Source organism: Gorilla gorilla, chromosome 11 (genome assembly GCF_029281585.2).
Source record: "Gorilla gorilla gorilla isolate KB3781 chromosome 11, NHGRI_mGorGor1-v2.1_pri, whole genome shotgun sequence".
NCBI classification, from domain to species: domain Eukaryota; kingdom Metazoa; phylum Chordata; class Mammalia; order Primates; family Hominidae; genus Gorilla; species Gorilla gorilla.
This window is the reverse complement of record NC_073235.2, coordinates 119,769,687-119,795,777: the sequence shown is the minus strand read 5'-3', so window position 1 is coordinate 119,795,777 and position 26,091 is coordinate 119,769,687. Positions and strand designations below refer to the sequence as shown.

The 26,091-nt window shown below is 42.2% G+C and overlaps 1 long non-coding RNA gene across 1 annotated transcript; it reads left to right on the top strand.

Annotated features, from left to right (window-relative positions):
- Positions 1–14,779: 14,779 nt before the first annotated feature.
- Positions 14,780–16,541, top strand: LOC134756624 (uncharacterized). Its single transcript, XR_010129514.1, has 3 exons — positions 14,780–14,877; positions 15,125–15,262; positions 15,470–16,541. It is a non-coding gene; the product is annotated as an uncharacterized lncRNA (long non-coding RNA).
- The last annotated feature ends 9,550 nt before the right edge of the window (positions 16,542–26,091 follow it).

Sequence of the window (26,091 nt, the reverse complement as noted above, 5' to 3'; positions counted from 1 at the left end):
CTGTAAAACTCCTATTCATCCTCCAAAACCCAATCAAGACACCACCCATTCTGTAGCTCCTTCCCTCATCACACCTGATCTTTCCCATCTCTCTATTTTCTATTTTCCTTAAATGACTCTATCACTTGATTTGACCTATGTAATTAAAACATGATAACTTCGTAACTAAATCATGAGCTCTGATGCCAGACTGAAGCCAAATTTGAATCCTGCCTCGGCTGTTTTATTCAGAGTTACTTAATTAACATTGTAGATATGTGAAGACATTTTCTTCTAAGATATGAAGATCCTGTAGATGAAGCTACAGTTCTCTGTGGTCCATCCCTCTCCACACTTGGCTCTAGACACAACAGCTGTGAATACATGCTTTGAATTTTTCTGGAGACATTTCTGTGCCTTACATTTATGAAAATGTATACAGAGAACATGTGTGTCAGGGAGGTGGATAGTTTTGTGTTTTAAGTAAGTTATACAATACTGTATGTATTGCTCTATACATTTTTTTTAAGAATTTGTCTTCTCCATCTCTTTGTAAAGCTCTGCCTCAATAAAAAGAAAAAGCTACATTATACTCTATCATATGGATGTTCCGTTATTTATTTGGCATTGGCCCTATTGATGGCTTTTACGTTGTTTCAAATTTTGACTGGTGTAAATGTACTGACACATGGCTCCTGTGTGCTCATATGAGTTTATCTTGAGAAAGACACTGAGACATGAAATGGGGTGAGAAGATATCCATATTTTAAATTTTCATTGATATTGTGGAATGTCTTCCCAAATTTCTGCACCAATTTTGAATGCTTCCTCTCCTGTTAGGAAGGTGCTCAATGCCCACAACCTGTCAGTTGTTTCTCGCTGGTCCAAGTTTCCCAAATTCTGAACTGGCAGGAGCCACTGGTTATGACTCTCCTCTCATGTGGCGTCTGTTATTTGGTTCCACTAATTCACCAGACATTTACTCACTGACATGCTATCGTGACAGCCCAGGAGGGGGTGGTGTTCATGCGTGACCCCACCTACTCAGTCTATTTCAGAAAGCCATCCTGAGACAAAGGCAGTCAATGGCCTCCCACCTGTGTTTAACTAGTTAGTCCAAATTGACATTAACTTCCATGAGCCTGTTGAGCCATTCTCTGGACAAGCAAATAGCAATTTATTTGAGGTGGATTTATTGCTCCTCTGTCAAGGGCTTGGGGTGATGCTAGCTGCTGTGTGTTTTAGATGTGAATTAAACCTTTATTCTTTGTCTCCAGGAAGTTTGTGACTAGGTTAGGAAGGAAAGGGCTAATTACAACATTGGTTGGAAGCATCAGCATTGTGACACTTTGCTGGCTTAGGAGGTAGCTATTCTGGAATAGGAGGTAGGTACTCTCCCAATGTCCGACAAATTAAGTCTTACAAAATGTGTTTCTGCTAAAACAAATGAGGAAAGGCATTATGGACCCACAACCAAATTCCATTATCCATTCTAGAATCCAAATTCTGCTTACAACCCCCCAAATTGCAGCTTTCTAATTTTAAAATTTTTCATATCCAGACTTCATCAAGCCCCCTTACTCCATAATTTTCTCTGGCAGACCTCAAAATTGAGTATAATATAAGATAATCAAGAGAGTAGACACAATGCTTTGGGTAATTAGAGGAAGCCAAGAGACCTGCAGCTGGAGGGCTAGGATGACTGGGAATTGCTCATAGAGTTGGGTGAGAATTCTGAAATCCCTTCTGCCTGACTCCCCTCTCCACAAGCAAGGGAATCCAATCAGCATAGGTATCAGTTGGTTTCCAGGCAGTGAAGTAGAAATAGAGACATGGAATTATATAATAACTCTGTTGATTCAAAAGTGAGGGTGAGACCCAGGTGAGACCACCAATGGGCAATTATGCTTGTTTCTGTGCATCTGCCCCTGATGTATGCAGGCACATGTCTTTGGACTCTGGTGAGCACAGGCTTTCTACTGAAGAACAAGTTGAGGCAGTATATTCACCCCAGCTGGAAAGCACAGAAGCCAGGCTGGCTGTGGTGAGGGGTGTGGAGTTGTGGCAGAAGTACCTGGTCTCCCAATTTCCACATGCACAAATGGTACTAAAGGAAAACCAGGAAGTACCACCAGTAGAACTGTCACACAGCTTCCCAAAGAGTCAATCAGCACTTGACTGTGAATCTCATCCCAGCTGAGATGAATCCAAGGTATCAGAAACACCAAGAGGCCATCAACCTACATGAGTTAGAATGACCTTCCTTAAAGATTTGAGGAATTAAAGAGCTGTGAGAGTGATTACAGACTACGTAGAGGTTTTACAGGTCTTACAAGTTTTGTAATTCAACGAGTTTCTCCTCTCTGGACCTCTGTGCCTGCCACGTTTCTGTCTTTTGCCTGCATCCTGGGTAATATCATGCACACTATTTTAGGGGGCACTGTATCATAACTCCTAATCTGCCAGGCGGAAGGACAGAGAAATATTTCTGATGGTTCCCCAGAGTGCAATTGATCATAAAATACATTCAGTCCTATCTTCTCTAACCAGTAATGTACTGCATTTTCAATCCAGATATAGCAGAACTTGTCATGGATAAAGGAAGAATAAAAATGAGCCTTAATTCAGCCTAAATAGTTCATTGGCAAAAAGTAGAGGAAGCAGCAGTGTGATAAAAGGGTAGTAAAAAGAGGAAAAGTTTGTCACATTGTAGCTTACTCATCACTTTGAACCAGCCCAATGAGAAGATGCTGGCAGGCTGACATGGAGCATCCTTATGTGCCGTGGTGGCAGCAGGGCCCAGGCTGCTGGCAATGACAGCAGTACCAGCAGCTGTCACCCTCTGGACAAACTATGCCAAGAGAGCTGGTTGACATGGAGGTGAAGAGACTCAGTCTGTCCTAGCCCGGACTTCATAGCACAGATGCTTCCTGGGCCATGTAGCCCACAGGTCCCCTCAGTCCTACTGAGTAAATGGTGGAGAGGGAGGAACTTTTTTCTTATAATTGAAGGATTAATGCCAAGGGCTTTCCCTTCAAAGCAGAGGGTTGACCATGGGGATGAGGGATTATAACTCCGTACCTAATATGATTGGTTAGACCGAAAATATTCAGAAAAATCAGACAAGGACAATCTTCAGCTGATGCCACCAGGTTAAAGCTAAGGACAAGCCACCCAGCTCGACGAGACTGTCGAAAGGAAAGCATTCTAAACTGGCAGGCAGAGTGTTAATGAGAAAAGAGAAAAGAGTTACTTTAAGGGAAACAGTCACACATAAATACCACTCATATGTGTGGACGAAGCCTGATAATTCTTACTGTTGAAAAAAAAATACACATTCTAAAAAGGAGTACAAGGTTAAGAAAAAACATCATAGAAAAAAGAAGCAGAAGAATGTAGCGGACTGGAACTCCAAATGTCCTGCTGAAATATCCAGCAGGATAAAAGGAGAGGAAACTGAAGCTTAGGCTAGGAAGACACAGTGACTGCCAGAATCAATGCGGTGTTTCTCCTGTCCCTCTCCACTTCTGTGGCTGACGGCCATTTGTCTATCAGCCTTCCTGCATCCTATTGGTGGTGAGCTCTCTGTCAGAATCCCTGAACGGAAAAGCCTTGGGGGCACTGAAAGCCATTCTCACTTGGCCAGTTGGACAGTGGTAGTTAGTTCATACCTTTTCTCATCAGATTTTGAACATCTGGCCACTGTTGCATCCAGTGAACACCACACTCCTGGTAGATTAAAGAGAAGCTGCCATGGCCTTCAGCTTGCACTGACTACAATGCAGCATTAGAATAAAATGAATACCTAACTGGGAGAGGCAAGACGAAAAAAACATGAAGATACAAAGACAGGAAGTCATGTGGCAAATCTCAGTGGTCAGGTGACGCCATGCAGTGAGCAAAGGAATAGATTACACTGAAAAGTAATTTGGGAGAATCCACCACACTTGGTAATAAGGCAGCCATCCCCAAAGCAAGAGGTCAGTTTTGCAGCCACTTCATGCCAATTCCATCATCGGTTCCCTAGAACATAAAACCTACAATTCTTTTAGCCCCCGTTCTGTTAAGCAAATGCACAATCGGTATTGGGATAACACAGAGCATTATTCCAACCTAAACAAACTTGGAAGATTCTAATTTTCATTGTTGTCCACAAACAGGTGAGAATCAAAGAAAAAATAGTGACTAACACTATTCAGCCAACGAATGCCAAGGATTTCCCACAACCCTAGGAAGGGACAAGGCAGGATCCTCCCCTAGAGTGTTGAGAGAGAGCACGGCCCTGACAACACCTTGATTTTGAATTCCCGGAGTTCAGAACTATGAATGAATACATTTCTGTTTTATTTAGACCTCCCAGTCTAAATCTGGGGCAGCCCTTGGAAACCAATACAAACCCTTCTTCCCCTGCTGCTTGTGGAAATCTCCCAGAAAATGGGGCTGATGCTGGCACCCTCCCGGGAGAAGCACCACAGAAGCCTGCAGGTGAATGTGATGAAGAGGGAATGGAGCATAGGCTGGGAGGAAAAAACCTTCTGGAATGTCCATCCTCAGCAAGACACTCAGGCCATTCTGTGTTTTATGAACCCTGAAATTCCCCATAAAACCTGTACTGCTGATGGGCTAGCCCCTGCTCAGCAAATTAGGAAGGGAAAGACAAGGGTAGATAGAAATAACATTCACTGAGAAATTATTGTATGCCAGAACACTGAGAGCTGTTCTGAGTGCTTCACACGTAATATCCCATCGAATCCCCCCAGTAACTCCTGTGGTGGGAATGATTAATAGCCCTACTTTACAGATGAAGAAGGTGTCTCAAAGAAGCTACGTAACTTGCATGAGGTCACTCAGCTAATAAGTCATAGAACCAGGATTTGACCCCAGGCAGTCTCTGAATGATTATTACAAGTTCAGAGACTGGGGGATTTAGAAGCTTCCCAATCCAGTTTTGTGTCCAATTAGGAATAAGAATAGCCTCTGTTGGGTCCTGGGAAGATGGCTGTCTAATCCCAATCACAGGGAGCTCACTGCCTCACCTGGTTGTCTTTCTGCCAATGGAAGGATCTGAGCTAGAGATTTTAACTCAAATGCCTTAAGGAGTCCAGCAAAGAATGTTAGGGAGGGAGGTAAGCAGGATGGCTTGCGGCCTGGAGAGAACAGGCCATCTGGATGTGTTTATGATGGAATAAACAAAGAAACAAACACGGGGGGAGACAAATTCAGCCCCTGAATTGGCCTGGGGGTCAGGCTGTCTGACTGAAGCAAGAGCCCTGCACAGGATCCAGAGCTGTGCTAAAAACCCCTAACAGGCTGTGCTATTGGGACCAAGACAATATCAGATGGGGCCTCAGGAAAACAGAAAAAAAGGAAGGATGGATGGGAGGGAGGGAAGGAGGGGAATGAAGAGATTATGCTGAGTCCCAATCTCTGATCATTCTGGTTTAGGGCAGTTCTTGGTTTTTGATTTGTTTGTTTGTTTTTTTTCTTCCCCATGCTTGCTTGTTTATCCTCCAAACATTGAGGTATATAATGTGTGGCTATTTTAGGAGAATTTCTTGGCAGAATGTCCATGCTCTTGTTTCTGGAAGTTAAACCAACCGAAGTGGTTTGAGGATAGAGTAGGTAAGGTCATATGCAGAAACGTGGAGAGAGGCGAAGGGATTGGGTTGCCTGAAGTGGTATTCTCTAGGGCAGGAGGGTAGGGGAAGAGTGGGATCTGGGGGTCCTAAAAGCAGAGAGGAGAGGCTGAAGGGACCACCTCTGCCATGAGAGGATGGGCAGCCCACCAAGGCCCACGGGCACCTCTTTAAGCAGCTGGTCGTCTGTGAGACTCTGAAAACTTAGCTCAGTCCTAGAGTGCAGGTTGGTGGTAAACAATAAGATTAGATATCCTGGCATCTCAGGATCAGAATTGAAGCTGGTTTAATTTGTGGAAACTAGAGATGCAATAGTTCTTTCATACATGAGCCTGTACGTGGAGGGTGAAACCCACAAAAGAGAGTAATGAGTCCAGATTTGCAGCCAGTGGAAACTTCCATTTGGAACCATGCTTGCTCACGAGGAGCATCGTTTACTTGGATATTGCAGAAAGACCATCCTGTGTCGTGGAGAGAGGGTGCCAGGCACCACAGAGACTATTCAACACCATCTTTGTGCCCTTTGAAACCTGCCTACCTGAGCCAGGCCAGCTGCAGTCCCTTGATTCCCTGTGAGCCCTTAAGACTGTGGACACCTTCTCCACTAGGGCGAGGCCGAGGACCCTCTTCATCAAACCCATGTTTTACCACATGGAGTCAGCAACAGAAACTTCATTTCATTTTATTTGGAAACTGCTGATCAGGGTGACGAGAGCTCTCACAAGGAGGCTAGGAAAGTCTGCTCTGAAGGGGTAGAATATAGGAATGAGCACTGTGCCTCTGGATGGTATGTATTGGACATATTTCACGGACACCAGCTTTACTGAATACACAGGTGTGAAATAAGCTTTAAGGAATCATGGATTCATAACCTAACCTTTGTTTTATCCTTTGCTTTGTAGCTAAATGAAGAGAAATGCAGTCTCTGCTATCCTCAAGGAAGGGAAGAGGGAATTTTGAGCAACTGGCAACATCTAACTTTATTGGTCTGTAAATTCATCTACTCCCCTGGAATCATGTAATCACTTCATTCAGTATATGAAGAAATTAGATACGAGGATGGTTTTTAGAAAGAGAAGAGTGACAGCAATAAAAATTTTTGTACAGAAAACACAAATTTATCAAGGAATGCAGTGAGGACAGCCTCTGTAGGGGATGATTTGAGTATTTGACTTACTCTATATTTTCCAGAAACCTTCTTTTTCTGGTAATTCAAGTGGATCCCACCCTGGCCCCTGAAGAAAGTTAAGGAGAATAAAGCATGCTCATCCCCCACTCCCTTCATGGAGGGTGGCTTGGAATTTGATGGGTGATTTCACAGGTAGGGTAGCCCACAGTCTTCTTTAGAAACTAAGCACCAGCATGCATTCCTTTGTCACTAGTGAAGCTATTAAATTATCATTGAAATAGTCAATTCCTTCTTCATTCTCAAAATCCCAAATTCCCTTTCACTGAAGTTGTGTTACTATTCTTTTCCTTTAATCCGTTGAAGGCCAGCACTGATCTGGGTCCAAAGGAGAACAAAATAAGAATCACCCCGTGGTCTTTGGTTGAGCGGAAGAAGTGCTAGGAAAAATGCCTGGATTCTGGAGTCTGCTCTGCCACTACGCTAATCCCTGCACTGGTGAAGTAAGAGGTCAGAAGTCCACCTCTGATATTCAGTGATTCCACAGTTGCACACAGCACCATTCTTGTGACCAAGCCTGGCCTTGTGTTAAGACATCCCGCACCCTTCCCAAACTCCTGCCCACACCAAGGGATACAGAAGAACCAAAAAAAAGGGACCCATAGCCAGGCAGCAGTCCACTTAGACAGATTAAGAACAATACTTCTTAGGGAGGGCATGGTCAATCACCCTTGTGGAATAGATTTTCCAGACCCACGCTTCCTGTGAGAAGGGTTTAATTTTCCTAGTGGGGGGAAGGAACAAACCCTAATTCCCAGAGCAAACCCTTCATGAAACACAATCTAGGCCCAGCAGCAAGCCCTCATAAGGCCCAAACCAAAAGATGCCCAGCCATCAAAACGAGAGGAAATTATACAGGCAAAAATATATTTTTTAACTACTATTGATGCCTGTCATAAAGATTCAGTTGATTGTCATGACTTATCCTATGTGCTCCAGAGAGCAAATACCACAAGAGCCAAAATCCATGATTTCCGTCAACCACCAAGCGCCAGCTGCAAACCAAGGCACCCAGTTCAGCATGACTGCTCCGCAGAGTGGGCCACTGCTCCCAGGGGTGTATTTGGGTCTGGACCAGGAGTCTGAGTGTGGTAAGTGGGCAGCTGGTTGGTTTGTTTGGCTCCCATTCAGATTCAACGCCATGAGCTCCTCCCAAAAGTATGCACGTCGTTGTGATTGGACTCAGCAAGTCTAATTTTCAGTTTTCTGCTGTAATGAGGAAGGTTCTGATTTAGATCAGAGGTCTGGGGTTGTATATTAGACAGTTTTTTAAATCTCTGGGAAGTAGCCTGGTAGCTGCCATGGAATAGGTGCTCTATGACTTGTGACGTGAATACACAAGTATCATTGGTTACATATGTCTCCCAACACACACACACACACACACACACACACACAGCGCTCCATCTTACTTAGGACTGGCTCTGATTTGTATTAAAAGCAAAGCACAAAATGGTAGCACCACACAAGAACACACAGTAAAACAACTGTAGTATAACCCCCTGCCCACCCACCTTTCCCAGGAACAGGAGCTTCATCCTCTGGTGAAGGGAGAAAAGGCTTTGTAAAACTAATCTCATTTCCCGCTTGGTCTTTCTTCTAGGTAAAACTTGAACTCTGGGAATATTCTCATTAGGAGGTATCCTTAGCCCCAAGAGGTTAAGTGAGGGCCAGGAGAAAGAGACACAGGTGTGGCAGATTAAGAGCTAGAGCAGAACCTATCCTAAAATAAAAGGATCAAAGAGAAGTGAGAAACCTTCAAGACCTCAGTGCTGTCCAGCCCTGTCTACATGATTTGGGACATAATTCTGCTCATCGAGGGGTGGCATTTTGCTGGAAAGTCCCCTAGGTGTCTCATCTCAGGAGCCCAGCATTGCAGGAGGTAAGAGGACAGAGTACCAGGTGCAAGACAGTCGAGAGAGAAACTCTATCAGAGTGTAAGGGAGTGTATGAAACTCACACAGGTATTCCCAGCATTCTGAAGGAAAGAAGTGCTGTGAGTCTTACCAAAACCTTGGCATTCACAGGTGCTAATACACAGTGGGAAAAAGACTTTTTAAGTAAGATGATCATTGTCCCAGTCTTCTTGGGACCATTCCAGTTTCTACTTATTGTCCTGATGTATTATCCTGTTTAGCATTTGTTTGGGATTTCCCATTTTTTAACAAAGTACCAACCTTCATAGTTATAAAAAATTAAGCCAGAAGGGTTGAATTCCATTGTGTACTCCAGCTTCCTTCATGGTCATCGAATAGTGTGTAAGACACTTTCAATACGTGATTACGTTTGAAAGTGACCAGCAATAGCTCATTTCTATTTTCCCAACTTTACACATGCAACATAGCAAGTATCTCCCTTTCAACAAGAATACACAGAGTGCCCTCTGATAAAATAAAAGGCTTGGATGTAAGCAGGAGAGGGCAGGTAACTTCCTCAGGTCTCAGGTAGTGGTGGCAGAAGGATTCAATGGTGGTATCCATGCCCGTTGCTTGGAGTGCCATCAATTTTCTGTGATCTGGGTCATGTACTATAGGAGGCTGCCAGGCAACCAGCTGCTGGGGGCCAATAAGAAATGTGGGAAATTTTAGACTATGTATATATGAGGCATTTGGAGGAAAGAGCCTAGTTCTGCCTTTAAGTGTGGGCTGCACTTAGTGTCTGTCCCGCAAAAATAGAGTATGGGAAGGGGGTCGGGGAGAAGGATAACTTTATAGCAGACGATCATGGCAAACACTAATCAAGTGACCAAGGTGAACATCACCAGTGCTGTCATGTTGATAGCATAGACCCCAGATTTGACATGCTGAAAAGGCACTTCACTTCTATGGAATTCTTCCCCCAAATTTACAACCCCAGTCTCACCATCAGAAATATATCAGACAAACTCAAATTGAGGGACATTCTACACAATATTTGACCAGTATTCCCAAAACTTTCAGGGTCATGAAAAATAAGGAAAGATTGAGAAATTGTCATAGTCTAGGGGAAGCTAAGAAAACATGACAACTGAATGTAACTGGTATCCTATAATGGAAGGTAGACATTAGTAGAAAAAGTAGTCAAATCTAAATCAAAGAATATGGACTCCTAATAAAGCATAGAGTTCAGTTAATAGTAATGTTGGTTTCTGAGTTGTGGACATGTGTACCACGGTAATGTTAAGATATTAATAATGGGTAAACAGTGAGGGATATATGGGAATACCTCATGTACTATCTTTGTAACTTTTTTTCAAATCTAAAATTAGTATAAAATAAGGTCATTAAACATTTTTTGTATCTGTAGTTATTAAATATCTGTAGTATCTGTAGCAGAAAAATTTCAGAAATATTTTAATACACATTTTAATGAACAGAAAAAATTCAACTGCACATTTTGGTAATAAAGTTATATTTACTACAGAACAATAATTCACCATGGCAGGATACACACTTGCTCTTTTCTGCTCCTCATGGGTCGGATTTGTTGAAGAATTACTTTTTAAGTCAACTTAAGGGCCATTAAATTAAGAGTATTTAACATTTTTTAAACAAGTTCTCTAAATTTTGTTTGTTGTCGACTCCAAATAGATTGGAAATTTTTTATTAAAGAATTCAATGAATAGAAAGCCCAATTTATCAGTGTTTGGAAATTTTTTAAATTTGCATTTATTTTATTTTAGATTCAGGGGATACATGTGCAGGTTTGTTACATGGGTACATTGCATAGTGCTTAGTATTATGCTTCTGATGATCCTGTCATCCAAGTAGTTATCATAGTACCCAAGATAGTTTTCCAACGCTTAACCCCTCCCCTTTTTTGGAATCCCCAGTGTTTATTGTTCCCATCTTTGTGCCCATGTGTACCCAATGTTTAGCTCTCACTTCTAAGTGAGAACACGTGGTATTTGGTTTTCTATTTCTGTGCTAATTCACTTAGGATAGTACCCTCCAGTCCCAACCATGTTGCTGCAGAGGACATGATTTCATTCTTTTTTATGGCTGTGTAGTATTCCACGATGTATATGCACCACATTTTCTTTACATAGTGCACATTTTCTTTATGTGCCACCATTGAGGGGTACCTTGGTTGATTCCATGTTTTTGCTGTCGAGAATAGTGCTGTGAACATATGCATGTAGGTGTCTTTTTGTAGAATGATTTTCTTTTCTTTTGGGTATATGCCCAGTAATGAGATTGCTAGGTCAAATGGTAATTCTACTTTTAGTTATTTGAGAAATCTCCAGTGTTTGAAATTTTCACTGACTATCAGTTGTTGATAACAAAGATTGCAAACAGGAAGATGTTGAAATGTATCCCTTTAAAATAAGAGAACTGGACAAATAATGAGAGAGAGAGAGGAGATAATCATTTCTTGTTTATCTAAAATTCAAATTTAATTGGGCTTCCTGTGTCTTTATCTGCTAAATCTGGCAACCCTCATTACAGAAAGAAGCCTGTGTTCCAGCCCAGCTCATTTACTCAATAAACTTTTGTTAGCCTTGCTCTATTAGGTCCTGGGGGTAAAAACATTAAAAGACATAAACTTATCACTGAGGAACTCCTTACTGTCTTACTGCCTTACTGTGAGGTCTTGGAGAAGTTACTTAACTTCTCTGAAATCTATGCCTTCATCTATAACATGGGGATCATTTCAGTCCTACGCCAATTCAGTGCACAAATGGAGCTCTGAGTGTGAAGGAATTTTGGTAAAGTCTAAGTTGTTAGACAAAACCTATGTTTTAATCACTCTATTAAGCACCTTTGGAAACACTGAAACCAGGGAAGATTTGTGGGCTATGTCTCTTACTTCTGTCCTAATAAATTCAATATTTTTGCCAAACTGCCCTACTCTAGGCAGCCAGCCTCCTCTTCATTCTCCTTCCTGAAGTTGCTCTCCCTATCTGAACCCCCTCCCTAGAAAGAGGCATGAGAGATTCAAAGCCATTGGTGGCAGCAGCTTGCACAGTCAGACCCACAGAGACAAGCAAACTCCTCCTTTGTGGAAACACAAGTTCTCTGATGGGGAGAATTACAGGAACAGGTGGAATAGCATGATTACGTCTGTGATCCTCTCTAATGTCTCCCTTAGGGAACCCTGAACTGCTCACTCCACATAGCTCAGGTGGTGCTGACATCTTGAGTTAGTATCCCAAGGCCGAAATGACCCCTCAAAGTCGTTGCATGTAAGCTCCAGATGGGACTGTGACAAAACATTGCAACAATCATGGTGGAAATGTGTCCTAATGTCTCTAGGGAGAGACAGACTCATGCACCCCCACATCACCACCTCCACTCCCCTCCTTCTACCATGATGCTGATGAAGTCCTAGCTCTGCTAGTCAGAAGTTAGATGCTGACAACATTCTACTCCCAAAGAATTCAAAGTCCAGCTGGGGAAGTGGAACCCATGCTATGCTATCTAGTATTGTTTTTTGCTTTAATTATTTTTATGTACGCATGGCAACTGGCAAGTCGATCATTGCCTGACTTAGAAATCTAGGATGATGATTCTGATAGAAAGAAAAAAAAAAAACACCTGAAATTTTCTTAAGACAAGATGCTTTGCAGAGTAAAGGATGTCGCTTCCCTTGATATTTCTTGTTCTGGTTAGAAAATCTTGATATAATTGGATTCTTTATTAAAGTTGACAAAAGTATTGCTAAAGCATCCATCATAAACATGGAATGAAAACGATTGATAATTATGTCACCACAAAATATCCAATGATGTGACTTCTAGTCACTGCAGATCTGGGAGCCATTCTCCAGCCCCTCCTTACCCAGGATCTGGCGAAAACCCTTGACCAGGGTAGCCATGGGAGGTCACTGCCACAACCACGAGGGACTTCTTTACTTCCAGACCCTGCTGCAGTGGGACCTCTATGTCACACTCTCACTCCTGTCCCCTGCTGTGTGCTGTAGGATGTGACTTTCTTCCTTGTGGGCCCTTATCTGCTCAGGCCTTGCTGATGCAATTGCTCACAGCTCACTAGAGACCAAGATATGTTTCAGTTGACTTCGCTATAAGGTTTTCTTCACTTGAGATACTTAATAAAACGCTTACTCTGTTAACAGGAATGGCTTCTGTTGGATGCCTGGGTCTCACAGGTCCCCCCCATCCTCAGATCTCTGTGCTACATCTGTGCTCTGTGCATGGGAAGCAGGACAAGGCAAGTGGATTATCCTCTGCCTGCTTTCTGCCTTTTCACTTTCCATGTAGCCAAACAAAATTAACTCTCTCTTACCTCTCTCTCTCATCATCATTTCAAAAGAAAATAACTCGACTGATTCACATCAAATTTGGGTGGATATTTGGGATAGTCTGCTAAAATACAAGCTATGTTAATAACATGAAGTTTGCTTTGGGAGGCCCTGGGGAACTGGGAGATACTGTGCAGTCATCTTCAGAGCAGGTTCCAAGGGCTATGAATTCATAGAGAAATTAAGAGGATATAAACAGAGAAAACAATGCTTTAAAATGTGAGTCACCAAAGAAAAGTCACAGCCCAGGTGCTGATTTACCCATTAGAGCAACTACCCACAGTGCTGGGAGGGGTGCATGTGTCTGTGTGTGTAACATTTATTATGCACCATATTTTAGGCACTGTATAAAGCATATTATATGAATTGTATCTAAGGAAGTTATATTATTATCAGGCCTATTTTACAGATAGGGGCAAAAAGGTTCAGAGAAGGTAATAGCTGTGTGAGCTTAGAGCAAGTTACTTAGGTAGAAAGCTAAAATTGGAAGCCCTTGCAGTCTGACTACTTCAGAGTCACTTTTTGAAGTTTGTACTAAAAAATATTACATTATGCAGCTCCTCTGCAACCCATCAAATGCTGCCTCAGTGGCAGTGCTAACCAGTCCAGGCTTATCATGCTGGAGTCCGTGTTAAATTAACATCACACAGACATTCATTGTCTCTCATCTATACTGTCTACTAAGCCAGGAACACGGGCTAACACTGGGGTGATGGCTCAATATCAGAAGCCTTCCTATCATCTGTAATCTGACCTGTAGGGAGAAACATTCCAAATACAAGGTAGGAGCAATTTTAGTAGAATGAAAAGAGGAACTTTCCTCCCTAGAGGTCTGAGTGACATCAGAATGAATAAGCAAGGGGGATCATATCATCTACTTTCCAGGGGAACTTTAAAAATAGCAGCAGCCTCTTTCTGTGGACATGGTGGTAATACTATATCTGGGCCACTTTTGTATGCAACCCATCAATTCAGGAAGTAAATGCAGTTTACATTGATACTGCACAAAGTCAAAGCAATTTGATAATTTTCAGCTTAACCAGTAAATTTCGATGGCAGATAATTCACATCCTAATCTGGATGGTAGAGCTCTAATTATTTAGTTTAGTTGTCTAGAGTGATCAACCCCAATGTAATGCCACAGTTGCTTTTCCACATTGTCCGAGGCAGTAGAAAGAACGGGGTGCCAGCTTACTCGTGCATTCATTCATTAGGCACCTTCTACTTTCTAGACATGATGGTAGGCACTGGAATTGCAGGATTAATAAGATGTGTTTCTCATCCTTGAGAAGCTTGCAGCTTAATGGGCTGGGTTCTAGTCCCGGCTGTAATCTGAATAGCTACATGTTCTGCACAGGCGACTTCAAATGACTTGACCTCTTTTCTGGCTCTCACCCCCAATGTGATACCTGAGGAAATTATATTAAGACTCTTTGTTAGGAATGGGCCCCGGTTTACACTGCCATACACTATTGATGTCATCTGTCAACAAATCTTTGCTAGTATCTTCCATGTACCACATAGTGTGCTTCGCAGAGATAATTTGTCAAGGACATGACCCCTTTATGAAGATTATGGTCCTGTGGGAGAGAAGAACATTAAGGTGGAGAGTAAAATACTACGAGGCCTGCTGTTGCATTGTAGGGTAGACAGGAGGCGCTGTGGTAGGGCCAGGGAATAGTATCCTTGGAGCAAAACTAGTTTGGGTTTTAGAGATTAAGTGGCAGTTAGTCATCTGATTGCGGGAACAGGGGAAAAGATTCCAAGCAAAGGGAAGATCTGAGCAAAGATCAGGAGGCAAGAGGGAAGATTTGTGTTTTAGAGAATTACAACCAGGTTAATATTATTGAAGGTAGAGGTAGGGAAGAAAAGAAGAAGGTGGGAAGAAGGAGGCAGGGAGGGAAAGGGGGTGCAGGGTAGATGGGCAGAATGAGAGAGGAAAGGGAGGGCAGAGGAGAGGAAGGGAGGGAAGAGGAGGGAAGAGGAGGGAAGGGAGAAAATGGGAATATGGAAAGGATAGAGAGGCAAAATAGAAAGGAAAAATGGGGACCAGATTATAAAGAACTTTGTGACCCATGCTTAGGAGTTTGGACTTGAACTTGGGGAAATCAGAGGTCGCAGAAGGCCTTAAACAACAGAAGAATGCTGAAGTTGGAAGTGAGTTTTACAGTACAACACGTGGAACACCTATTGCAGAGGAATCAGGAAGAGCAGGCCAGAGGTTGGTTGATCTGAGGCTTAATGAAAAGCCTTTCTTCCCTCCCTTCCTCCCTCCCTTCCTTCCTCCCTCCCTCCTCCCTCCCTCCGTCCCTTCCTTCCTTCCTCCCACCCTTGCCTCTCTTCTCCCTTCCCCCTCTTTTTCTGTCCCCTCTCTCTCTTCTTCTGTCTTCCCTTTCTTCCGTTTTCCTCTACTCTCCTCTTCCTTTAGGTGTTGGGGAAGCCATGGAAACTTCTGAAGCTTGACAGGCAGGAAGGAATACTGTGTGGATGCTCCATGGCTCTGAACCCAACAGAAGTGGTTTTGTGACTGTATAAGGAGCTAGTGACATCCATTCCTGCTGAAATTCCTCATGATTAAGACCAAGCTCCAGCCCATAAGAAGGCAGGGACTGCCGGGAAGTGACTCAGCAAGGGTGGCACAGATGATACCAGATTCTAAGAATCTAAACTATGTGGTTTGACGGAGCACCCTTGACTACTAAGCTGTTCTCTTCTTTCCTTCTGTGGCTTTGGCCTAGAAGAGGGTGTCAGGTTTGGTTATATCCATCCTCAAACTCTGTAGAATAGTTGTACAGGGCCCTATGAGCTCCCTGTAACCCTGTAACTCTAAGCCTAAAGGCCTGAGCTAAAGGCATAGTCAAGGTATTTACAATACAAAGCAAGGAGAACCAAGGGGGAGCTAAACACCACAGGCTTTACTTGAATAAATGAGGAGATCTCATTATACAATCTCCCTATATGAGTAAGAAAATTGAGTACCTGAATAATTAAAAGATAAGACCAGGAAGTAAATATCAGTAAGGGTGAGCTTCATCTTGAAGTGATGGTCAAGAATGAAGGATCCCAGGCCAGACTGCCTTGGTTAGAATCCTGATTCCACCACTAATGAGGTGTGCAACTGGGGGGAAGTCATATCATCTCTCCATGCCTTGATTTCCCCATCTGTACAATGGGAATAATAATAGTCCCTATCTCACTGGGTTGCTGAAAGAATTAAATGAGTCAATACTTGTAAAGTACTTCAAAATAGCTCTTGGCACATAACAAATGTTTATAAAGTGTTTTGTTAAATGAACTGAAGAAAATCATCTTTCCCTTTTCAAATAAGTTGTGTAGACCCTACACTGTAGGGTAACCTGGACATCTTTTCAGTTCTAGGTGAAGGAGGCCTGAAAATAGAGAGCTACATGTGCCCATGGGTAAATATTAATTGTGATCCAGCAGACAGATGTCTTTCTACTATTATGTCTTTGTAATAAAGAATCTGAACAAAGAAACTGAAGACAAAGAAGAGAGATTTTTTCTTTAAACCCTTAGACCTCAGGCTGAAATTAATATGTTTAGATTAGCAGATAGTAATGCAATTTCTAAAAGTAAACTTGAGGGGAAAAATATCAAGAGACCTAGCATTGTGTGGTTAAGAGAAGAAAAAGTGAAATAAAAATAACTCCATACCCTCATGCAACCCCACACAGGCAGACAACATTATCCAGACAGGGGATAAGTCTGTCCCTGTGTCAACCCTTTAGAAGTTAAGGCTCTCTCCTAAGCTTGAGCCAACCCAGCCAGGTATCTCTCTGGCTTAGACTTCCATGATAGCTACAGGGAGCGGGATAAGTTGACACTTTTCCTTCATGTTCTGCTCTGCTGTTCCTTCAAGGAAGACCAAATTCACAGCCAAGCTCCCTAAGATCTAGTCCAAAGCCTGAGCCAGCAGGAAACAATTCTTACTTCAGATTTCCGGCTACTGAAATGGTGTGTCTTCCCTAGGCTCTGTCTATAATAACTTCCTTTCCTCTTTCTCTCAGTATCTTCTCCTTGCTTCAGGATCCTTGGATTTTTTTTTTTTTTTTTTGAACTGTTGCTATTTGGGACCCAGTCTTTTGGTTTCTAGATGAACCAACTAGACAGTTGCAAGTATGCAGACTCATCAGTCCTTCTTATAACAATGTTATTGATGTCCTTGACATCACTGGCCCAAAGCCATTTGCATGACTCATAGAGATAGACGGCCATCAGGTGAGTGGATGAAAGAGAGAAAAAAACCAGAGGCCCCAAATCCAGCCCCTACTGCCATATACACACTTAGATCTCTCTCTCTCTCTCTCTCACACACACACACACATGCACACACTTCCCTCATTTTCTGGGTGTGTAAGCTTAGACAAGTGGGGAAAAAGTTTCTCAATTAAGTAGCTTTGATGAATAAAATGAAAAATTAATTACTAATCAATACTTGTACAGCACTTTATGTTTTATGATTGCTATTCATGCCCAGCAGCTATTAAGTAAGCAGCCCATTATAAAGGTGAGGATGTGAAGACAGATGACTTAGTAAAGAGCTGTGTGAAGGCAGGATGCTCTAGGGCTTGACATACCAAGCTGCTGATCCTGTCTACAGGAAAAGAGCCCTTGGTATTCTTTACCCCAACTACTTAGGTCATGGTCTGGCAATTGCAAATAATTAAGCAAGATTCAAACCCCAGCCGTGAATAACAATACTGGCTTATAAAAGACAATAGGCAGATATTTTATTTTGCTTTTGTTTCAATGTCTGTCTGAACCACATGTACAGGAATATATGCACACATACTACTTCCCATTTCAAATGATAATCTGAAGTGTTCAAGAGAGGTATGGGTACCACAAAAGGAGGGTCTAAGGGTAAATAAATAACCTATTTTAAAACCCCAGTTGGAAAAAATTAGGTGTCAGATGAAATTCCAGTAAAATTTTCAGGGAAGTCTTATGATTTGTGGGCTGTACACTGAATAAAAGAATTCCTGATTGTGATGATTATTATACACCAAAATGACTCACTGAAGGAGGCTGAGGATCATTTATTAGAGAGTATTTTTTAATGAATTTTAAACAGAAGTTCTTTTCCCCCTTTACAATTCTGTAATGAGGATTTCATTCTGCCTGGAAGCTGAGGGATGGATGATGTCAACTTTCAAGGTCTCTTAAACTTGAACTGAGTTTCCCTGTATTACTGTAAGCATCAAAACAAGGTGTTATGGGCTGAATAATTGTGTCCCTCTAAAATTCCTTTGTTGAAATCCTAACCCCCAAGGTGACGGTATTAAAAAGAGGGGAATTTAAGAGGTGATTAGGTCAGGTCCTGAGGATAGAGCCCTTATGAATGGGATGAGTTTCCTTGTAAGAGACCCTGGAGAGTTCTCTCACCCTTTTTCCCTGTCCTATGAGGACACAGTAAGAAGGTGGTTTTCTGCATGCCAGGAAGAGAGCCCTCACCAGAATCTGACCATACTGGCATCATGACCTCAGAATTCCAGCCTCCAGAACAGTGAGAAATAAATTTCTGTTGTTTATGAGCCACCCAGCGTGTAGTATTTTGCTAAAGCAACCCAAAGGAACTAAGACAAGAGGTAGAACTGTTCTTATTATAAATGGAGCTGATAATGGAGTACAAAGTCTCATTTGGTGATGAACCAATGAGTATAGTGTATGCAAAATTCTTGACATGATATCTACCACATAGATGTATTCTGTTTATATTAGCTTTTAATAATCACAATGGTGAAGATAAAACCATCCAGTATACCCCTTGAACAGAGAATATTTTGGCAGAAGAGGTGAGGGCAGGGGATAGGAGGCAGAAATGTGTTTACAATGAGTACCTGAGGACCTTTCTCACAGCCAATTCCACTTTCTGGAACCTTGAATAAAAACTTTGAGAAAAATCAAGAACCCAAATTTTCCCTACGGCAGAGTTAGTCATCACCAGTCTATGGAAATTAAACAGATTTTATTGACTTAAAGAACTGGTAGCTTGCATGTTGTCAGATATTGACAGTCTGTGAATTAATTCATTAGATTTTTTCCCCATCCTAGGGACATGATTTTGGTCATTCAATATGAAAAAACAAAACCTCAAAGAAAAGCAAAGGAGTAGTAGAAAAGGAGGAGGAAAGCCTATGTATTAGTCTGTTTTCACATTGCTATAAAGAATTACCCAACACTGGGTAATTTATGAAGAAAAGAGGCTTACTTGACTCACAGTTCTGCAGGCTGTACATGAAGCATGGCTGGGGAGGCCTCAGGAGACTTACAATCATGGCAGAAGGTGAAGGGGAAGCAGACACATCTTACCATGGTGGAGCAGGAGAGGGAGAAAGAAAGGGGAAGTGCTACACACTTTCAAACAACCAGATCTCATGAGAACTCATTCACTTTCACTAGAACAGCAAGGGGGAAATCCACCTCCTTGATTCGATTACCTCGCACCAGGTGCTTTCCCCAACACTGGGGATTACAATTCAACAGGAGATTTCGATGAGGACACGGAGCCAAACCATATCAACCTAACTTGAAATTTTCATCTGCTAAGACACAAAAAACCAAGTTACAATTGTTCTTAAAAATCAGGGTGGCTGACTGGCATGTGTGGAGAGATGTAAGAAAAGAGACTGGGTGCAGTGGCTCAAGCCTGTAATCCCAGCACTTTGGGAGGCCGAGGCAGGCAGATCACCTGAGGTCGGGAGTTTGAGACCAGCCTGACCAACATGGAGAAACCCCATCACTACTGAAAATTCAAAAATTAGCTAGGCGTGGTGGCGCATGCCTGTAATCTCAACTACTCAGGAGGCTGAGGCAGGAGAATCGCTTGAACCCAGGAGGCGGAGGTTGCAGTGAGCTGAGATGGCATCATTGCACTCTGGCCTGGACAAGAAGAGCAAAACTCCATCTAAAAAAAAAAAAAAAAAAAAGAAAGCAGCTGAAGCTTGAGATGCAAAAACTACTTGTAAAAAGGATTAGGTTTGGAGACACTGGAAAAAACCTACTGGTCCAGGGCTTGCTAACGGATAGGTTGGAAGGACATGGAGTTATAATGGAGATGGCAAACTGGTGGCTCATAGACTGAGCTGAATTTGCTGCTATGGTTAACCCCTCTTTTGTAAAACAAACAAACAAAAACAACTATAGTTTGTTTTTAACAATTAATAATAGGAAGAATTCACAGCACATCAAACTGTGGAGTTCTGGCTTCTTTTTGAAAAATCAGAAGATAAGGCAGAGCAGAATCTTCCCTCTCCCAGAGCAAACACCACTGTGGTCTCTCTCTCCATGGGTGCTCCCAGCTCACCACGGTCCCTGTTCTACTCCCTTCTGAATTAACGCAGATGGCTCCGTTACTTTACATGGTTTACCTGTTCCCTGTAGCCACTGGAGTTTGCAGCTCTCAGTTAAAAGGCACTGAGAGCCTAAGGACAAGGCAGCAAGGGCTGTCTGTTGGAACATGGTAAAGAAAGGTGACTTCCAAGTAATGAGTTAGTCAACAGTGCTTCAAAACACCTAGTACCAAACACAAATTACAAATTGTACCCCATAAAAATGCATGATTACAGTGTGTCAATTAAAAAAAATATATATATATATATTTATTTAAATAGTACCTAGACTTAGGGGCTTGGAAGGCAGGCAACACACATTTTTATCTTTGTATTCCAGTCCCATTAGGTCTTGTGGACATTTGTAAAAAAAATAAATAAATAAATGTTGTGAATATTTAAAAATGAGATCAGGCAGTTTCTTCTCCATCAGTAATTATAAATTAAGTGTAAATACGGCATATAGGTGCGACTAAGACCTTCAACTTCAAGATAGTTCTTATAAAAATGTATCTTCCTAGAACAGAACTGTCCAATAGTACTTTCTGTGATGCTGAAAATATTCTTTATCTGTACTGTAGACACTAGCCACATGTCTAGTGTCTAGTTTTAAGTCTAAAATTTAGTCTGAAGAATTTTAAAATTTTATTTAAATTTTCATTAATTTAAATTTAGATAGCCACATATGGCTATTGGATACTACATTGAACAGTGCAGAATACAGGGCAAGCATGTCTAAGTTTAGAACTATAGAAGTTTAATATTTACTCATTCTATATTGTTAAGGGCAGAAATAATTAAGAACAGATTATCAAAAAAGTCAGATTCTATTGTTATATACCTTTAAAATGTGCACATGAGTAGAATACATCTGAAAAGATAGGTTCAAAATATTGGTAATATGTATTTCTGGAATGGAATTATAGTCTTGTTTTTTTTTTTGCTAGGATTTTTATGGCTTTTTATTCTTCTTTATTTTCAATTATCTCTAAAATAAAGTAGACAATTTATTATAAAATTTTTAAATGATTATTCTCATATTTGTCCACAAACTCCACCCCATCTCCAAGCACAGTGTTTGTAAAAAGTTTTTATTGCATTTAATTGATATACTATCATGTAATTGAGTTTCCTCCCCTTGCCTAGAAATATATACAAATTTGCACAGCAGTAGGAAGATAGAGAGACACAAAAGGATTTGGATGTGTGACATGCAGACATAAAGAAGGGTGGAGGCAGAGAGCCCACACCCCTTCTGGCTCCGGGTGGGCAACCTGGAGCATCACTGGGGCCCCAAGGGCCTGGGTACCCAACCTCAACCCATGATTTCAAGAAGCCCTCTAACACAGAGGTGAGTCATGGTCCTGGTGGAATGGGTCCTGATCCTGGGACTAAGCCAGTGGGAAGGCCAGACCTAGCACCACCCTCTAATAACAGACACAGACTCGAGTGGAGGCCAAAACAAATGCATTGCATCATCTTGGGTTGCTATCCTCTATCAAAGCCTCTATCCCTTGGGAATAGAAATTGGGTGGAGACAGAAAGGGAGGAAAAAGAAAGCAGGCTGTAAATATGTTCTGCTGTAGACAGATTAGTCCTCTAGGATCTGAATACCCATGGTGAAAGGGATCTAGAGGGGACATTGCATCCGCTCTCCTGCCTCTACTGCCGGAACCCATATCATCTCAGTTGCAAAGGTACTCTGTGTTTCCAGACCACAGAGACAGTGATAGAGATAGGAAGTGATTTCTTGTGTTTAGTATAAGTATCTCCAGGTGACAGTTCATGATACTTGCTTACTGCTTTGCTAGAGATCTATTGTTCTGTGTATGTACAAGTCTAGTCTCACTCACTTTCCCATACATGGCAAATACCTGTTCATTTTAGGTGTGTGTAATTAAGGTATCACTCTAGAGATTATTTCTTTCATTCTTTTTCAAGTGGACCAACCGAGATAAGGTGGTAGGGAAAGAAAGAAATTCAAACTCTCAGTGGTATAAATTATATTGGGATAGTCATTTGATAAGTATGCCTTGATGATGGAATTAGAAAAAAGAACCCAACTTTCTTTTTTCCTAGATTGTTTACAAATGTGTGACCAAAGATATACATGACAAAGAAAGAAGATTGGAATATCTCTTCCTATGCTCCAACATTTCCCTTCCACATAGATGACCCCAAATTGTAGACCCTACTGAAATATTTCCTCACTTAGAGTTGGGAACATTTCTCATGGATTTATAGTCCTCTCCCATGTTTTTTTTTCCTCTCTAATCAAACAAAAAAATCTTCATAGGAAGAAAAACATCAAAAAATTTTCCACTTCACATCTCCCATTTGAGATCCAGTGGATTTCTTTTTTTTCATACTAAACACACTGAAACTCAAGATCTGGAATTTTACTAATGCAGATAATAAGAGAGACGAAAGTGAGATCGAATCAGGATGAACTAATCAGTCTCCAAGAATAAAGTATACAGTCTCCCTCTCAGACACCACCTGCTCCATTTGTAAAATCCCATTGCTCTGGTCAGGGCAGCATACTGTTTTATCTGTACTGTAATACCCCCACTGACTATCAGAAGGTGAAAAAGATAGAGTCAAGGCTCTAGCACTGCAGCTGGGATGGGTCAAATGGATTGGGAATGGAGAAAAGAAAGAGGCAGCATTATCTCAGTAGTAAGAAAGGCTGGGCCTGGTGCAGTGGCTCATGCCACTTTGGGAGGCCGAGGCTGGTGGATCATCTGAAGTCAGGAGTTTGAGGCCAGCCTGGCCAACATGGTGAAACCCCGTCTCTAGCAAAAATGCAAAAATTAGCTGGACGTAGTGGTGTGTGCCTGTAGTCCCAGCTACTCGTGAGGCTGAGGCAGGAGAATTGCTTGAATCCGGGAGGTGGAGGTTGCAGTGAGCTGAGATCATGCCAGTGACTCCAGCCTGGGTGACAGAGTGAGACTCCATCTCAAAAAAAGAAAAAGAAAAAAGAAAAAGGCTTGATACAGGATGGACAAGGCGGCATAAGCTCCCTCAGCTTTGCTGAAGCCAGAAACATACCAACAATGCTGGAGCTGAAGTTCTATGTCGGGTTGTAGTATTAGAAAAGGAGAGCCTGGGATACTAGTCTGAGGAACATTGACTCAGTGTAACTGGCAATTTGGAATCATTGGAAGCTCAAGCAAAGGGATACTATGGCAAAAATTGTATTTGAGGAATATTAATATGTCAGGAGTATGCAGGCTTCATTTACCCGACAGAAGAGTGACTGCAGACAGAAACACCAGTAGGAGAATATTGCAAGGATCCTGGCTTGAAGTGATGAGGACTTGGAGAGAAGGCTGGCAAAGGGGATAATAATAAAAATAATGATATAGGTCATTTTAACTGAGCTCTTACTATGTGCTAACCATTGCACTAAGGGTTTTACTTTCATCAGCACATTTAATCATTATAACAATCCTATGAAGTAGGTCTATTATTATTCTTATTTTCAAGTTTGGAAACTGAGACTTACAGCTGCTAAGTAAAAGCATGAGTTGGAGAGGCATTTCCAAGGTACATTCAAAGGATTTGGAGCAGGCAGGGTTAAGGGAGGAAACAGAGAATGTTTTATGAGCCTGGATAACTGGAGGCATGTGGACGTCAGTGATAGAAAAAGAGTTTTGCAGGAGGAGTCCATTTGTGGGGGGAAGGGAGAGAAGCAAAGGGTCTTTTTGTATGAACTTTCCATTTCCTTCAAATTTTCAAATTCTGAGTTTCTAGCACACTTTCTCAATAGAATCTCCTTCCCCTAACATTTCTATGGCTTGGGAAATAGACCTACCTCATGGAGAAAACTGGGATCTGGCAACACTGACCCAACAGTGAACCAGACAGTGAATGAGAATTCTGTGATGAGGGTCTTTGTCCTTCCCCATGTGGGCAGGGGCTGCCCTGGTACCTTCTCATTGGCCATGGGACTGGCTGAAGGCCCTGCTCCTCCCTAGCTCTTTGCCACGCCCAAACTCCCTCAATCACTGCAGGCTTCTGGGAGCCTGCGGGGACAAAACCGTCTTCATTTCTCCACAAAGGCACCATGTCATTCCTAGCACTTTGATTTCCTAGGGTCTGGGAGAGGGGTAGTTTGTGGGAAGATAAGAGCAGTAAAAACGTCTCTGTGAAGGATGGGACTTCCAAGGGGGTCTGGGAGCAGCATCCACCAAAGGCCAAAGGGAGGTGGGGTGAGCAGTTCTGACGTCAAAGAGCCTCCAGGGTCTTGACACAGAATGAGAGAATGGCTTTTTTTCCTGAGGTAGCAAAGCCCCCCCTTGTCCCTAGGGTCTCGTGTAACTTGGGGCACTAGGAGGTCAACCACAGATGAAAGTTCTGTGCTTACATTGAGAATCTTCTCCCTGTTAGGTCTGCCTTAGAATACGTGCTTATGTGACACACATATGCTCATAAATGCATGCTCTCTCTGGATAGAATTTAAATGTGACTGGTTTTTACTTCCTTATCTCTTTCTTCTGTACCTCTTCTCTTCAACAACCCCCCTTTTGACCTTCCTCTTCCCCTTCTTTTCTTCACCCCAGCAAGTTAGAGAAACCCCAGATTGCATGACTTCTATGAGAAGAGTGAGGGCAGATAATTTCTATTCTCCACTAAATCCATCAAGCTGAAGTCAACTGACCCATAATCTAGTTGAATAGTTATCTGGGGAGGCATAGGACTCTTCCTAATGGTTTGAAGTATGGGATTCAGGTTCACTGAATGAAAGCCCAAAACAGCCCAGTCCTGAATTATGTCATCCTTACCAGACCTTACAGGTGCTCAGCAAGACCCGCCATCCCATCTCCAGGTATCCAGGTAGGACCTCTGAAAATCTATCTTCTGTTGGGGGATCATAAAGGAAATAACCGAATCCATAGCTTTCCAGATTGGGTATTTTCAGAGCAGACAGAGCTTCCCTTTTCTTTCTGTATCAGAAGGTAGGAGTGCTCCTTGCCTCAAGATCTCCACATAATTGCCCTGGTGTGTAATTTCACTTTGCTCACAACATCTATGTCTAAAGTATTCCTTTTCCATTAGCATAAGAGTAGAGCTGTCTGATAATTTTGACCCTAACTTTTTATATAATATGGCAAGAAATCAATCAGTTAACAAATTAGTATTCTGACTAGAATGAGGTGCATAGGTGGTAAAGTACTTCATATATTGTGTCCTCCCACAGTCTTTCAGGAAATGTGGGTACATTGCTAATGGTTTAGTCATTTGAGTATCCCCACCTCTCTCATGCCCCATAGAACCTTTTGGCATATCAGTGTTGAAAGATAACACCAAACCCGAAAGGAGATGTATGGAATAAAATCAACTTTTCTCATTTTGCCTGGTTAGGAAGGCAGGTCTTTGTTTGCTAACTCGTCCCCCTAAGATTCAATGACGCTCTCGCATGCACTTTGATGGGCAGAGGAGTTTCTTTGTAAGTCCTGCCTTCATGAGCTGATAGCTGGAGAGCACAGCAGCGACTTCCATGGGTCCAAGTGCACTTAATTTCCTGTGGCTGCTGCAACACAGTGCCACCAATTAGGTGACTTAAAACAACAAAAGTTTATTCTCCCAGTTTTGGAGGCATGAAGTCTGAAATCAAGGTGTCAGCAGAGCCATGTTCCCTCTGAGACTCCTTCCCTACTTCTTCCTAGCCCTGGAGGTGGCTGTGGAGCCCTGG